Here is a 13513-nt window from a genome sequence, read left to right on the forward strand (position 1 = left end):
CCAGATCAAAAGAATACACCAGGACTGGTTTGATGAAAATGACCCGGCAATCAAAGTACTCATTGATGATAAGCATGCTGCTCTTACTGACTGGCAGAACAACCCTTAGTCACGGACCAAAGCTGATACCTTCCGCAAGAAGAAAGCGGCAGCCCAGTGGGAACTTCTCAAGCTAAAGGCCTCCTTCAGCGCTGGAAAGAGCACTACCATTCGTTAGTCAACCGAAAAACCGATGTGGATGTCCTGACTACCCAGCAGGTCCCTCAGCATCCAGAGCTGACCCCAGCTATCCTCCATTAACTGGATGAGGTAGCTGCTGCCATCAAACAGATGAAAAATAACAAAGCCTCAGGACCTAACAGATTCCCAGCCGAAGTGTATAAAGCAGGAGGACCTCTACTTACCAGCCGTTTCTACTCTCTCCTGGAGAATATATGGAAAAGGAGGAAATCCCCCAAGCTCTTAAAGATGCCTCCATTATCAATATTTATAAGAACAGGGGAGACCGGTCAACTGTGGCAACTACCGTGGGATGTCGCTGCTCTCCGTAGCTGACAAGATTATCGCCCGAGTCCTCCTAAACAGACTTCTTCCTGAGGCGGAAAACTTCCTCCCAGAATCTCAATGTGATTTCAGGCACATTACGTGGCACCACTGACATGATCTTTGCTGCCCGCCAGATACAGGAAAAGTGCAGAGAACAGCATCGTGACATGTGCATGGCTTTCATCGACCTAACCAAGTCCTTCGACTTGGTCAACAGGGAAACCCTCTGGTGGACCCTCGGCCGTTTTGACTGCCCACCAAAATTTATCGTCATTGTGAGGCAACTCCACGGTGGCATGAAGGGCAGTGTCCTACGGAACTGCACCCAGTCGAAGTTCTTCCCCCATCCAAACAGGGGTTAAACAAGGGTGTGTACTGGCACCAACTCTCCGGCACCAACCTTACTCGTGCCAGTGACAATTTAGCCAGTGGGATGAACATCGAATACCGGGTGAAGGGGGTCTTTTCAACATACGACGACTCCAGGCAAGAACAAAGGTGTCGGTAGCTTCCATTACTGAACTTCAGTATGCAGACGACCTCACCCTTGTTGCTCACACCGAACACGACCTACAGGAGATCCTGAACATCTACGCAGATGCGTATGCACACTTCGGCTTTGAGGTGAATGTACGTAAGACTCAGATTCTCTTTCAACCTGCCCCTGGTTTAGAGACACCTCCACCATCCATCCGGCTTAACGATACTACCCTCTCTAATGTTGCCCACTTCCGGTATCTCGGCTCCCACCTGTCCACCACCGCAAACATCGATGAAGAGATTCAGCATCGAATCAGATGTGCATCTTAAGCCTTTGTTAGACTCCGAAATCGTGTCTTCAGCTGTAGGGAGCTGAAATTATCAACAAAGCTGCACATATATCGATCAGTAGTCCTCCTCATCATGCTATATGGCAGTGAGACATGGGTCACATACAGGAGACATCTCAAGGCACTTGAAAACTTTCACCAACGTAGTCTACGTTCCATCCTCCGAGTTCGCTGGGAAGACAAGAGAACAAACGCCAGTATTCTTGCTGACACCAACTGTAGGACCATCGAGGCTACCAATATCCATTAACAACTACGTTGGATTGGCCATGTTACCCGCATGGACGACAGTAGACTGCCTAAACAGCTACTTTACAGTCACCTAACGAATAGTAAACGTAACGCCGGCGGGCAATTGAAAAGATATAAGGATAGTCTTAAGACAAACCTGAAAAGTGCCAAATCGACTCCCCTCACCTGGGAGTTGATTACTTCACATCGTATCGCTTGGAGGAGCACCACACGGGAAGGTGTCATTGCTTTCGAGTTAGCCCAACTGGAAACCTAGGCAGTCAAGCGCCAACGCCGGAAAGACGCTGCCAACGCCCCTCCCGCAGTAGATGGAGCCCTCCACATGTACAACGAATGTGAACGACGCTGCGGGTCCCGTATCGGTCTCTTTCGTCACCTCAAAACTCAATAACCTAAGTGACATCACTAATAACTCATATCATATCATAGCTGGATGATCATCATGCTTGATTCCGAGTGACAGCAAAGTAGTTGTAGGTGGATCATCGTGGTGGTGCATAGTGGTGGATCATGGTGATGGATCATGTTGGTGGTGGATCGTTGTGGTTGTTACTCATGGTAGTGGTGGATGATGATGGTTGTGGATCATGATGGTGGTTGTGGATCATGGTGGTGGTTGTGGATCATGGTGGTGGTTGTGGATCATGGTGGTGGTTGTGGATCATGGTGGTGGTTGTGGATCATGGTGGTGGTTGTGGATCATGGTGGTGGTTGTGGATCATGGTGGTGGTTGTGGATCATAGAGGTTGTTGTGGATCATGGTGGTGGTTGTGGATCATGGTGGTAGTTGTGGATCATAGAGGTTGTTGTGGATCATGGTGGTGGTTGTGGATCATGGTGGTGGTTGTGGATCATGGTGGTGGTTGTGGATCATAGAGGTTGTTGTGGATCATGGTGGTGGTTGTGGATCATGGTGGTTGTTGTGGATCATGGTGGTGGTTGTGGATCATGGTGGTGGTTGACTTAACCCCTTGAATATTAAGTCGTAATCTTTTGAGTATGACGACTTATTTCTTGGAGTACTATAATGCTGTACTCAAGGGGATTAGCTCATTGTACTCACGGTGGGGTTAACTCATTTTACTCAAAGGGTTTAGTCACTATCTGAGTCATTCTTCAAATAAAAAAGAAGTAAAAGCCTTACCAAGAATTAGTAACCTCAGTTGCAGTACAGTAGTGTGAGCTCTGACCGCACCCGAGGCAGCGCACAGAGTGAGACGTACAGTATATACACTCCCTCACACTGAAAAATGATTACCATCCTATCAGTCGAGAGAGGCAGCCATATAGCTATCTAACGCAACCATCCACTTTATTGGCTACAGTTCACTGAGTCGAGAGTTAGGACGTCAGCAGGCACAGAGAAATGTTATATTCTCTGGGATTTTGTACACCTGTGGTGGTTTTTGCTGGGAAAAGCCGGAAAGGTAAAGGTAAAATGTTTGTTGTTTATGTAGTGAGTGGCACACACCTGGGGATAGTCCCTAAGGTGACTCACAGGTATGTTGATTATGAAGAATATTTGTGATTTGTGTTTGTTTGTTTGTTTAACCTCTGGAGTAAACCTATTTTGTTATTATTATTATTATTATTATTATTATTATTATTATTATTGCTGTTGTTGTTGTTGTTGTTGTTGTTGTTCTTATTGTTGGTGGTAGGGGAGCCCTTCTGTCTCGGAGGGGGAAATGGGAGAAAAAGTGAGAAGGGAAGAAGAAGGGAAAGAAAGTTTGAGGAAAGAAGAAAGAAAAAGAGAGAGAAAAATAAGGAGAAAGAGAGAGAAAGAAATGAGAAAAAAGAAACTTTAATAGATATACTGTATAGAAAAAGAGATAAAAGAAAGAGGAAAAAAAGAAAGACAGACAGACAGGCAGAAAGACAGTACAAATATACATAAGTGTCCACACATTACCAGTATCACACTCGGGTGCCTCAACCTAGATACAAGACAAATAACGACTCGTCTCTACTAAGGTTTTATTTGGTTATAGTGTAAGCAGTTGAGTGGTGGCAAACAGGCGATAATAGAGACGAATGTACCCAGTAGAGGACCGTGGGCTGGAGGGCACACATGTGGGAGATGTTGACGTCTGTACACCGTTAAGTCGCTGCCAGGCCCTTAACTTATATAGCCTACATGTGAAGGTGAGACAGACAGACAGACAGACAGACAGACACAGCCAGACAGACAGACATAGCGTGGACGAGGACATAATTTGCATCATTTTGCCTCTACAAAACCCCTAGATGAAGATAGGCACTTGTGAATCACACACACACACACACACACACACACACACACACGCACACGCACATTCATACACCTACATGCTCACCCACACACACACACGCTCGTACGTACTCCTACACGTAAACACATGTCCGCTGAGTCGTAAAGAGGAGAAGGGTGAGGAGGAGGAGGAGGAGGAGGAGGAGGATGATGATGATGATGATGATGATGATGATGATGATGATGATGAAGAGGAGGTGGTGGTGAGGGCCGTGTTGCATGACCTGTACACACACACCGAGGTTCACAGCCCCCAGGCCCCAACACCGTAACTGACATAATCACACTCCTTGTTCACTGTCACGTAGACACGTAACTGCGGCTGCCATACACTAACCTGTCTCTAACTTAAGTCTGCAGATTAATTTTCAGCTCCAGGATCAAGTTCCTCAGAGGTCCGTAAGTTGGATTTTTCTCATAATTAGATATGTTAGCGAGAAGTATTTAACGAACATATTGCCCAGATCACATGAAATGTCAACCGTGGTAAGAAATGCTCACTTTATCGCCTCCAAATACCTCTCTCGTGATGGACTATTAGCCTTGAGGACCTACAAATAAGGATTTGTGTGTGTGTGTGTGTGTGTGTGTGTGTGTGTGTGTCTGTGTGTGTGTGTGTGTGTGTGTGTGTGTGTGTGTGTGTGTGTGTTTTACTTTTAAATATTTGTGGTTTTTGGTGTAACACGTGGATATACCGTGAATTAAGAGAGAGACGATAACTGAGAAGACTGTCTTTTGATGTGTATTTTCATGATTATTTTAGGAAGCCACGCGGCGTTTACCCCCCAAAATGACCTTTTCAATGTAACAGGAAGCCTCGATATACCCTTTTAAAAAACCTGACCTTTAAAATTATGTTGAAGCTTCATTGCTTTAGGAAACCACATGAAACCCGCTAAACAGCTTAATTTATTTAGGAGTCATCATCAAACTCGCTAAAAAGTTTAATTTAGAAGCTTATATCCAGACTCGTGTGTCCTAAAACTTATAATCGAAATCGTGGTTAAGATTTAAATTGCACGATGACAGACTGGTGACCGCCATGCGTGAAGTAATGCATGACAGGTGATTGGTGTCGAGTCACTGTCATGCAAAGAACGTGGCTGAATACCATGATGGTGTGTGTGTGTTGGGGGGGGGGGGAGGGGGCATGTCCTTGAATCTGACCTGAGAATTGTGTCTTTGTTAGTTATGTCAGTCAGATCTATGACTGACTGACTGACTGACGGATTTCATGTGTGACTGACTAACAGATTGCCTGACTGACTGGTTACATAACTGATTGACTTATTAACTGGCGGATTGTATGGTTGACAGACTGACGGATTGCATGACTGATTGACTGACGAATTGCCTGACTTATTTAAGGATTGCGTGACTAATTGATTGACTGTTTACATTAATGATTGACTGACTGACTGACTGACTAACGGAATGCATGTGTGACTGACTAGCAGATTGCATGATTGACGGATTGCATCACTGCTTGACTGACTGACTGACTGACTGACTGACTGTCCAAACAAGCCTCGTTGACTCACCCAATGGCCTAAAAAATTTTATACCATAATAATTTTCTCTTCTGAGCGTGTTCCTCTCACTCTAAACCCGTCCCTTCTCTTCCTATGTCCTCTTTGTTAATCACCGTACTTACCCTCCAACCTCCCTCCCTCCTCCCTCCTTTCTTTCGTCCCTCCCTTTCGTCTCCATCTGGTTATTCAACTCACAAATCTCTCATTGAGTTCTTCTCTCCAGCGCCCTCCCTCCATGATCATCTCAGCGCCCCCTCCCCTCCATGATCATCTCCAGCGATCCTCCCCTCCATGATCATCTCCAGCGATCCTCCCCTCCATGATCATCTCCAGCGATCCTCCCCTCCATGATCATCTCCAGCGATCCTCCCCTCCATGATCATCTCCAGCGATCCTCCCCTCCCCATCCAGGCAGAAGATAAAACTCCATTTGTAAATATTTACATTGCACTGCTGTTTCCTCTATGACGACCCAACATTATTCACCCGAATCAGTGTCCTCATGACCGACTTGTAATATTCAGGCGTATAAGGATCCTCCACGAGCGACTCTTGAAGTATTCATGTGCTATTGCTCCCCCCCTCGCTACCTATCTAGAATACTCATGAAGATCAGTACATCTCCGAGTGAGCCTTGAATATTCTTAGGAGTCAGTAAACCTTCATGAATTAACCGAAATATTCACACGTATAAGGATCTTCTAGGTTGTTCCTGAATATTCACACGCATGATGAATCTCCATAATTAAACCCGAACACTCAGTACAGCGACGAGTGACCCTCAGTATCCACCGGGATCTTTAACCCCTTTCATACGAGAGACCTTGAATATTGGCATAAATTAGGACCACCACCACCACCCTTCCCACGCTCCATGATCAACTGAAAGTACCCTAATCGTTCCCGGTAATCCATGAATAAAATAGAAATATACAACGATAATAATACTCAACACCTCTGACTCATCTTACAACTAACCATGATTATTCACTCTTACTCAACACCCACTATTTCCTCACGTGCGTCAGTACTGCATGAATAAGATACAATATTCACAGGGTCCAGGGTACAGCTGGCCTCCATCTCACTCTACAAAGGTCAGACCGAACTCGTGTTAAGAAGTTAATGACCCGAGACGGAGATGGTCTGGACTCTGGAGTATAAAGTGTGGCCAGGCATTTGGTCCTCACATGTGTGTTTATGCTTTTAAAGTTCTGGTAATTTGTATAGGGTGAAGTTTGGGTGTATGTGTGTATAGTATCTGATGATGTGGTGTATTATTGTATAAATGTATAGTGTATGATGATGTGGTGTATTATTGTATAAATGTATAGTGTCTGATGATGTGGTGTATTATTGTATAAATGTATAGTGTCTGATGATGTGGTGTATTATTGTATAAATGTATAGTGTCTGATGATGTGCTGTATTATTGTATAAATGTATAGTGTATGATGATGTGGTGTATTATTGTATAAACTTATAGTAGTGTTTGATAGTGTGGTGTTATTGGTGTATAATGTTGCATATCTTGTATAGGCAATTAAAATCCCACTACGGCCCTTTTAAAAACAGCAGACAGCCAGCATAAGGCAATCTAAAGAGCAGCAACTACTGGTATATACGGCCGTGTTGTGTTGGTTGGTGATGCACGAGGTCTGTTTATATTACCACACGTATAAGGGCTCACCGCGACGCTAAAAGGCACTGTCTCTCTGTCAGCATGTCCTTTTGGGCCTTTGTAACTCTCTAACTTGCTGCACTTTATGTGGTAGAAAGAGAAGGAAAAAAATGGTCATAGTTGCTGTTTCGTCATCGTCGTGTAAGATAGAATGGTAGTATAGATTAGCTCCTTCAGTATGATCTCTTAATTCTTTGAGTACGATGCCTTAATCTCTTGCGTACTTTTGTCTTAACTCATTGAGTACGATGTCTTAGTCCCTTGAATATGATGCCTTAAGCCCTTGAGTACGAAAACAAAACCCCCTGAGTACGATGTCTTATTCCCCTGATTATGTTCTTAAGCTCTTGAGTACGAAAACAAAACCCCACGAGTATGATTATTTAACCCCTTGTGTACGTTGTTTTAGCCCCTTGAGTACAATGTCTTGGCCCAGTGAGCTAGATGTCTTATTACCATGAGTAGGATGTTTAAAGGGACGTCTTTCCTTATATTTTTTCCGGTGTGTTGATGAAGTCCGGTTTCTGGTGTGTGTTGACGTGTTCTCCCAGCTCCGCCGTCTATGGACAAGGGCTTGGCCAGGGTCAGTCTCAGAAAAGCACCACAGCCCTTACACTCGCTTCTGCCGCCCTCCTCCAGCAGGTCATGCCCTTCCTGATCAGGTTTGTGATGGCTAAAGCGTCGTTTGACCTACCACTCCTCGTCCTGCCTAAAGCTTTCAGGGTTCCCAAATCCTGAAAGAAACAGGTTATTAAACGACCACAGTCGTACATCACTTGACCTGTTCTCCTTCTCCTCGTACAGGTCATAATACCTTGTGACCTGTTATCCGGCCCTTGAGGTCAACACACATCCTGTAGGGAGAGATTTAGGGAAAACATAGCAGCCGGTGACCTGATGTGTCCTAGGTTCTTGAGGTGTTCTTTACTGGAGGGGACAGAGGAACACATATGGTCAGGTCACTCCACTCCTCCTCACCGCAGTTTAAGAGAACCTGGTGTCCCGCGGGTGTGGCGGCAGCGGCTGCGGCAGGCAAGTGGACCGGGTCGCCCCCCGGAGAGGTCCAGTGTCCCACCGTCTGCATCCCAATGCCGTCTTGCTCTCCACCCGGATCTGGTGGAAGCGGTCGGGGCGCGCTGTCGGATGAACCGAACCAGCCGGCCAGTCGACCAGACAGCAAGTTAGCCAATGAGTCAGCCATCCAGCCATCTAGTGAATCATCCACCCAGCAACCCAACTAACCACCCTGCCAGTCACTGACTTAGCCACCCAATCACTAAACTAACTAATCATCTAATCAACCAACCAACCTGCCCAGCCACCCAACCAGCCGCCCAGCCACCCACCCAACCAGCCAGTCAGTCACCTAGCTACACATCCAGTCATTCAGCCACCCCCCCCCCAAACAATCAGCCACCCGGCCATCCAACTTCCTACCCAGGGAGTCACCCAGGGGGCCACCCAACCACCCTGCTACCCAGTCACCCAGGTAACCCTTACCACGCCGTCCACTCACCCTTAACTCCCCGTCCAGTCAACCAACCAATCAACCAACCAACTGGCCATCCAGCCACCCAACCAAGCAACCAGTCAACCAACCAACTGGCTATCCAGCGACCCAACCAAGCAACCAGTCAACCACCCACCCAACCAACCAACCAACCACCCACCCACCCACCCACCAGCCAGCCAACCTTAACTGCACCGCAGTAGATTTTTTGCTGTGGTTGTCGCTCCGGCTCTTCTCCTTCATTTGAATGTGGGTCAGGCGAGCGGAATAATGCACTCAGCTGGTTGTACACTGTGTCTGCTGTTCCTTGACTGTTATCTGCTGTTCCCTTATCGTTGTTCTTGCACCGTTGTCTTTTATTTCCTTACCAGTGTCTGCTGCTACCTCACCGTTGTCTGCTGCTGACTCACCGCTGTTTGCTGCTGCCTCACCGTTGTCTGCTGCTGCTACCACCTCATTGCTGTCTGCTGCTGCTGCCTCACCGTTATCTGCTGCTGTTCCCTCACTGCTGTTTGCTGCTGCCTCACCGTTATCTGCTGCTGCTCCTCACCGCTGTTTACTGCTACCTCACCGTTGTATGCTGCTTCCTCACCGTTGTCTGCTGCTGCTCTCACCGTTGTCTGCTGCTACCTCACCGCTGTTTGCTCCTGCCTCACCGTCGTCTGCTGCTGTGTCTGCTCTTCACCGTCTGCTGCTCCCTCACCGTAGTCTGCTGCTCCCTCATCGTTGTCTGCTGCTGCCTCACCGCTGTTTGCTGCTGCCCCACCGCTGTTTGCTGTGGTCTCACCGCTGTTTGCTGCTGCCTCACCGTTGTCTGCTGCTGCCTCACTATTGTCTGCTGCTGCTCCTTACCGCTGTTTGCTGCTACCTCACCGTTGTCTGCTGCTGCTGCCTCACCGTTGTCTGCTGCTGCTGCCTCACCGTTGTCTGCTGCTCCCCACTGTTTACTGCTGCCTCACTTGTCTGCTGCTCCTCACCGTTGTCTGCTGCTGCCTCACAGTTGTCTGGTGCTGGTTGTCTGCTGCCTGTTGTCTGCTGCTGCTCCTTACCGCTGTTTGCTGCTGCCTCACCGTTGTCTGCTGCTGCTCCTCCACCGTTGTTTCCTGCTCCCTCACCGTTGTCTGCAGCTGCCTCACCGTTGTCTGCTGCTGCTTCCTCACCGCTGTTTACTGCTACCTCACCGTTGTCTGCTGCTGCCTCACCGTTGTCTGCTGCTGCCTCGCCGCTGTTTACTGCTCCATCACCGTTATCTGCTGCTGCCTCACCGTTGTCTGCTGCTGCTCCTCACCTGTTTTGCTCCTCACCTCTGCTGCTGCCTCACCGTTGTCTGCTGCTGCTCCTCACCGCTGTTTACTGCTACCTCACCGTTGTATGCTGCTTCCTCACCTCACCGTTGTCTGCTACCTCACCGCTGTTTGCTGCTCCCTCACCGTCGTCTGCTGCTCCTCACCGTCGTCTGCTGCTCCTCACCGTCGTCTGCTGCTCCCTCATCGTTGTCTGCTGCTGCCTCACCGTTGTCTGCTGCTCCCTCACCGTTGTTTGCTGCTGCCTCACCGTTGTCTGCTCCTCCTCACCGTTGTCTACTGCTCCTATAGTACACCGTTGTCTGCTGTTTCTTCACCGTTGTCTGCTGCTGCCACAGTTGTCTGCTTCTCCTCACCGTCGTCTGCTTCTCCCCACCGTCGTCTGCTCTCTGCTCCCTCACCGTAGTCTGCTGCTCCCCTCATCGTTGTCTGCTGCTCTCACCGTTGTCTGCTGCTGCCTCACCGTTGTCTGCTGCTCCTCACCATTGTTTGCTGCTACCTCACCGTTGTGTGCTGCTACCTCACAATTGTCTGCTGTTCCTCACCGTTGTCTACTGCTCCTACAGTACACCGTTGTCTGCTGCTGCCACACAGTTGTCTGCTGCTCCTCGCCGTTGTCTGCTGCCCCTCGCTGTTCTCTGCCGCTCCCTCACCATTGTTTACTGCTCCCTTACCGTTGTCTGCTGTTGCCTCACTGTTGTCTGCTGCTGCCTCACCGTTGTCTGCTGCTCCCTCACCATTGTCTGCTCTGTCGTCACTCTCATCTGCTCTAATCTGTGCAAAAAACGAATGCACACAAATACAAAAGTGAAAATACAAAAGCCTGAACTAAACATTTTAAAGTACAAAATAGGAAATAGTTAATTACAAAAAAATAGAATACAAAAATAATACAAAATTAAAAAAAATCAAAATGAAAAGAATATACAAATACAATACAGGAAATACAAGAATTTATTTGTTATTGAAATGCTGAGATTTTTCTTTTTAGATAGGACGGGTGTTTGCGAAAAAGGCATTATTATTAATATTCTGCTGTGACTTATTTAGCTGAGATTATAAACATTCTGCTTTTACGTACGATTTAACTGATAGAGATTATAGAAAGTATTATTAACAATCATCATTCCATTTAGCTTGGATTATAGTTGTGCACATAATGAATACGACTTACTTAGCTGAGATTATAGGTATTTTGCTAATGAATTCGACAAGCTTAGCAGAGATTTAAATATTTTACTAACAGATGCAATTATAAACACCTTTGTTATTGTTGACATTCACGACTCAGTTTAGCTGGGATTACAGGTATGTTTTCAGGGTCATTGCACGTCAACGAACTGGTAGTCATTTTGGCTTTTGAGTTGCAGATAGATTTTGAACTGGAATTTTTGTAACAATGTAAATGAGAGAACGAGAGATTGTAGGAGAGAGAGAGAGAGAGAGAGAGAGAGAGAGAGAGAGAGAGAGAGAGACGCTGGTGGTTTACGGTCATTTGGTCATATTGTTTACGCTGCTCACTCGGGGGAACAAAAGCAAACGAACAAATAACGTGGGAAGAAGAGGGAGAGGGATGAGGTAAGTGGGGAGGAAGGGTGAGGATGCTAGAGAGCAAGGGAGGAAGAATAAGGGAATGATAGGGTTGAGGGGATGCTCAGGAGTAGAGGGTGACGTGGACGCTGAGGCGTAAGGGGAGAGGAGGGTGAGGGAAGGGAAAGGGGAAGGGGTGAGGGGATGCTGGGGGTAAGGGGAGGGTGAGGGTTCAAGGTTAGACCACCCCCATTGGTGTTGCCAGGATCCTCGAGACGAAAGAGAAGTGTTCCAGGGTGATGTCATTTCACCTGCCTCCCGCCCCACGCCCACACACCCTCCGCCCACACACCTCCACGCCCACACCCTCCACGCCCACACCTCCCCCACACCCCTCCCGCCCACCCCTCCACGCCCACACACCCTCCACGCCCCACACCCTCCCACACCCTCCCGCCCCACACCTCCACTCCACGCCCCCCTCCACGCCCACACACACCCTCCACGCCCACACCCTCCACGCCCACCCTCCACCCCACCCACCCCACACACACACCCCTCCACCCCCACCCCTCCACGCCCACACCCCCCACACCCCCCACCCCCACACCCCTCCCACGCCCCACACCCTCCACGCCCACACCCTCCACGCCCACACACCCTCCACCCCACACACTCCACTCCACGCCCACACACCCCTCCACGCCCTCTCCATGCTCACCCTCCTCCCCCTTCAGCCTCTTATCAGGTTTGCCTTTACTACCGCCATCTTCTCGCTCCTACGCCCATCCCATATCTCTCGTCTACTCCCCCCTCTCTCTCTCTCTCTCTCTCTCTCTCTCTCTCTCTCTCTCTCTCTCTCTCTCTCTTTTAAGGTTTTTTCTCCTCCTCTTTCTTTCATCTTTGCTCTTCGTTCTCCTCCTCCTCCTCCTCCCCTCTAATGGATGTTCTGATATAGGAGGAGAAGAGAGAGGTGTGGAAGAGGAGGTGAAGATGGAAGGGATGTGGAAAGGAGATGAGAGGAGTGGGGGGGGAGGAGGGATGAAAGAGGATGAGGGAGAAGTAGAACAGGGAGGAAAATAAAGGGAAAAGTTGGATGGATGAGGAAGAGGAGGAGGAAGATGATGGGAATGATAAAGAACAGAGAGAACAATGGTGAGATGGAGGAGATGGACAAGAAGGAGAGATACGAAAAGGATTACCTCATTCAAAATCCTTGTGTTCGTCCCGGATTTAATTGGATTTTATGGGCATGTATTATGTCGTAGGGGATTTAATTTGGGGATTTTTGGAAGGTACTATATGTATATTATTATTTTTTTTGTAGAAAGGGATTAAATAGGATTATAATTTGCATAACATGTACATATACAATAGAGGTTCATGTTAATACTCTCAGATTGGTTTGTGTTTTATGCTTAAACGGGGAGGGATTACTGCGTACACACACACACACACACACACACACACACATGTAGGAGAGGACATTTACCTGTTATAGTGACTTTAATCTAGAGGTCATCTGTTATGTTCTTCCTCCCTTTCCTTCCCCTTCCCCCTTTCCCTTTTTCCTCTTTATCCCTTCTCTCTCTCCTTTCCCTTCCTATCTCATCCATTCAACTCTGTCTCTCCTCCCTTCCCTCCACCTCTTCTCATCTCCGCCCTGTCTCGTCACTTTCTTCCCCCTCCCCCCCTCTCATCCTTTTCCATTCTCCCCTTATCCATTCCCCTTCCTCACGCCTCTTACCTTCTTCTCCCTTCTTCTTCTTCTTCATGTTGCTTTTCCCATAATCTTTCTCCCTCTTCCATAACCCATCCCTCCTCCTCTTGCTTCACTCCCTCTTTCTTGTTCTTTGTTTCTTCTATCCCCTTTCTCCTCTCTCCCCCTCCTTATCCCATCTCCCATTCCGTCTCCCCTCTCCTCTCTTCTCTTCCTCCCCTCTCTCTCATCTCTCCTCCTATTCCCCTCTCCCTCCACCCCTTTACCTCTCCTTCATCTTCTCTCCTCCTATTCCCCCTCTCCCCTCCCACAGTCTAT

The sequence above is a fragment of the Homarus americanus genome, unplaced genomic scaffold, assembly GCF_018991925.1.
Source record: "Homarus americanus isolate GMGI-L3 unplaced genomic scaffold, GMGI_Hamer_2.0 scaffold22250, whole genome shotgun sequence".
Classification (NCBI taxonomy): domain Eukaryota; kingdom Metazoa; phylum Arthropoda; class Malacostraca; order Decapoda; family Nephropidae; genus Homarus; species Homarus americanus.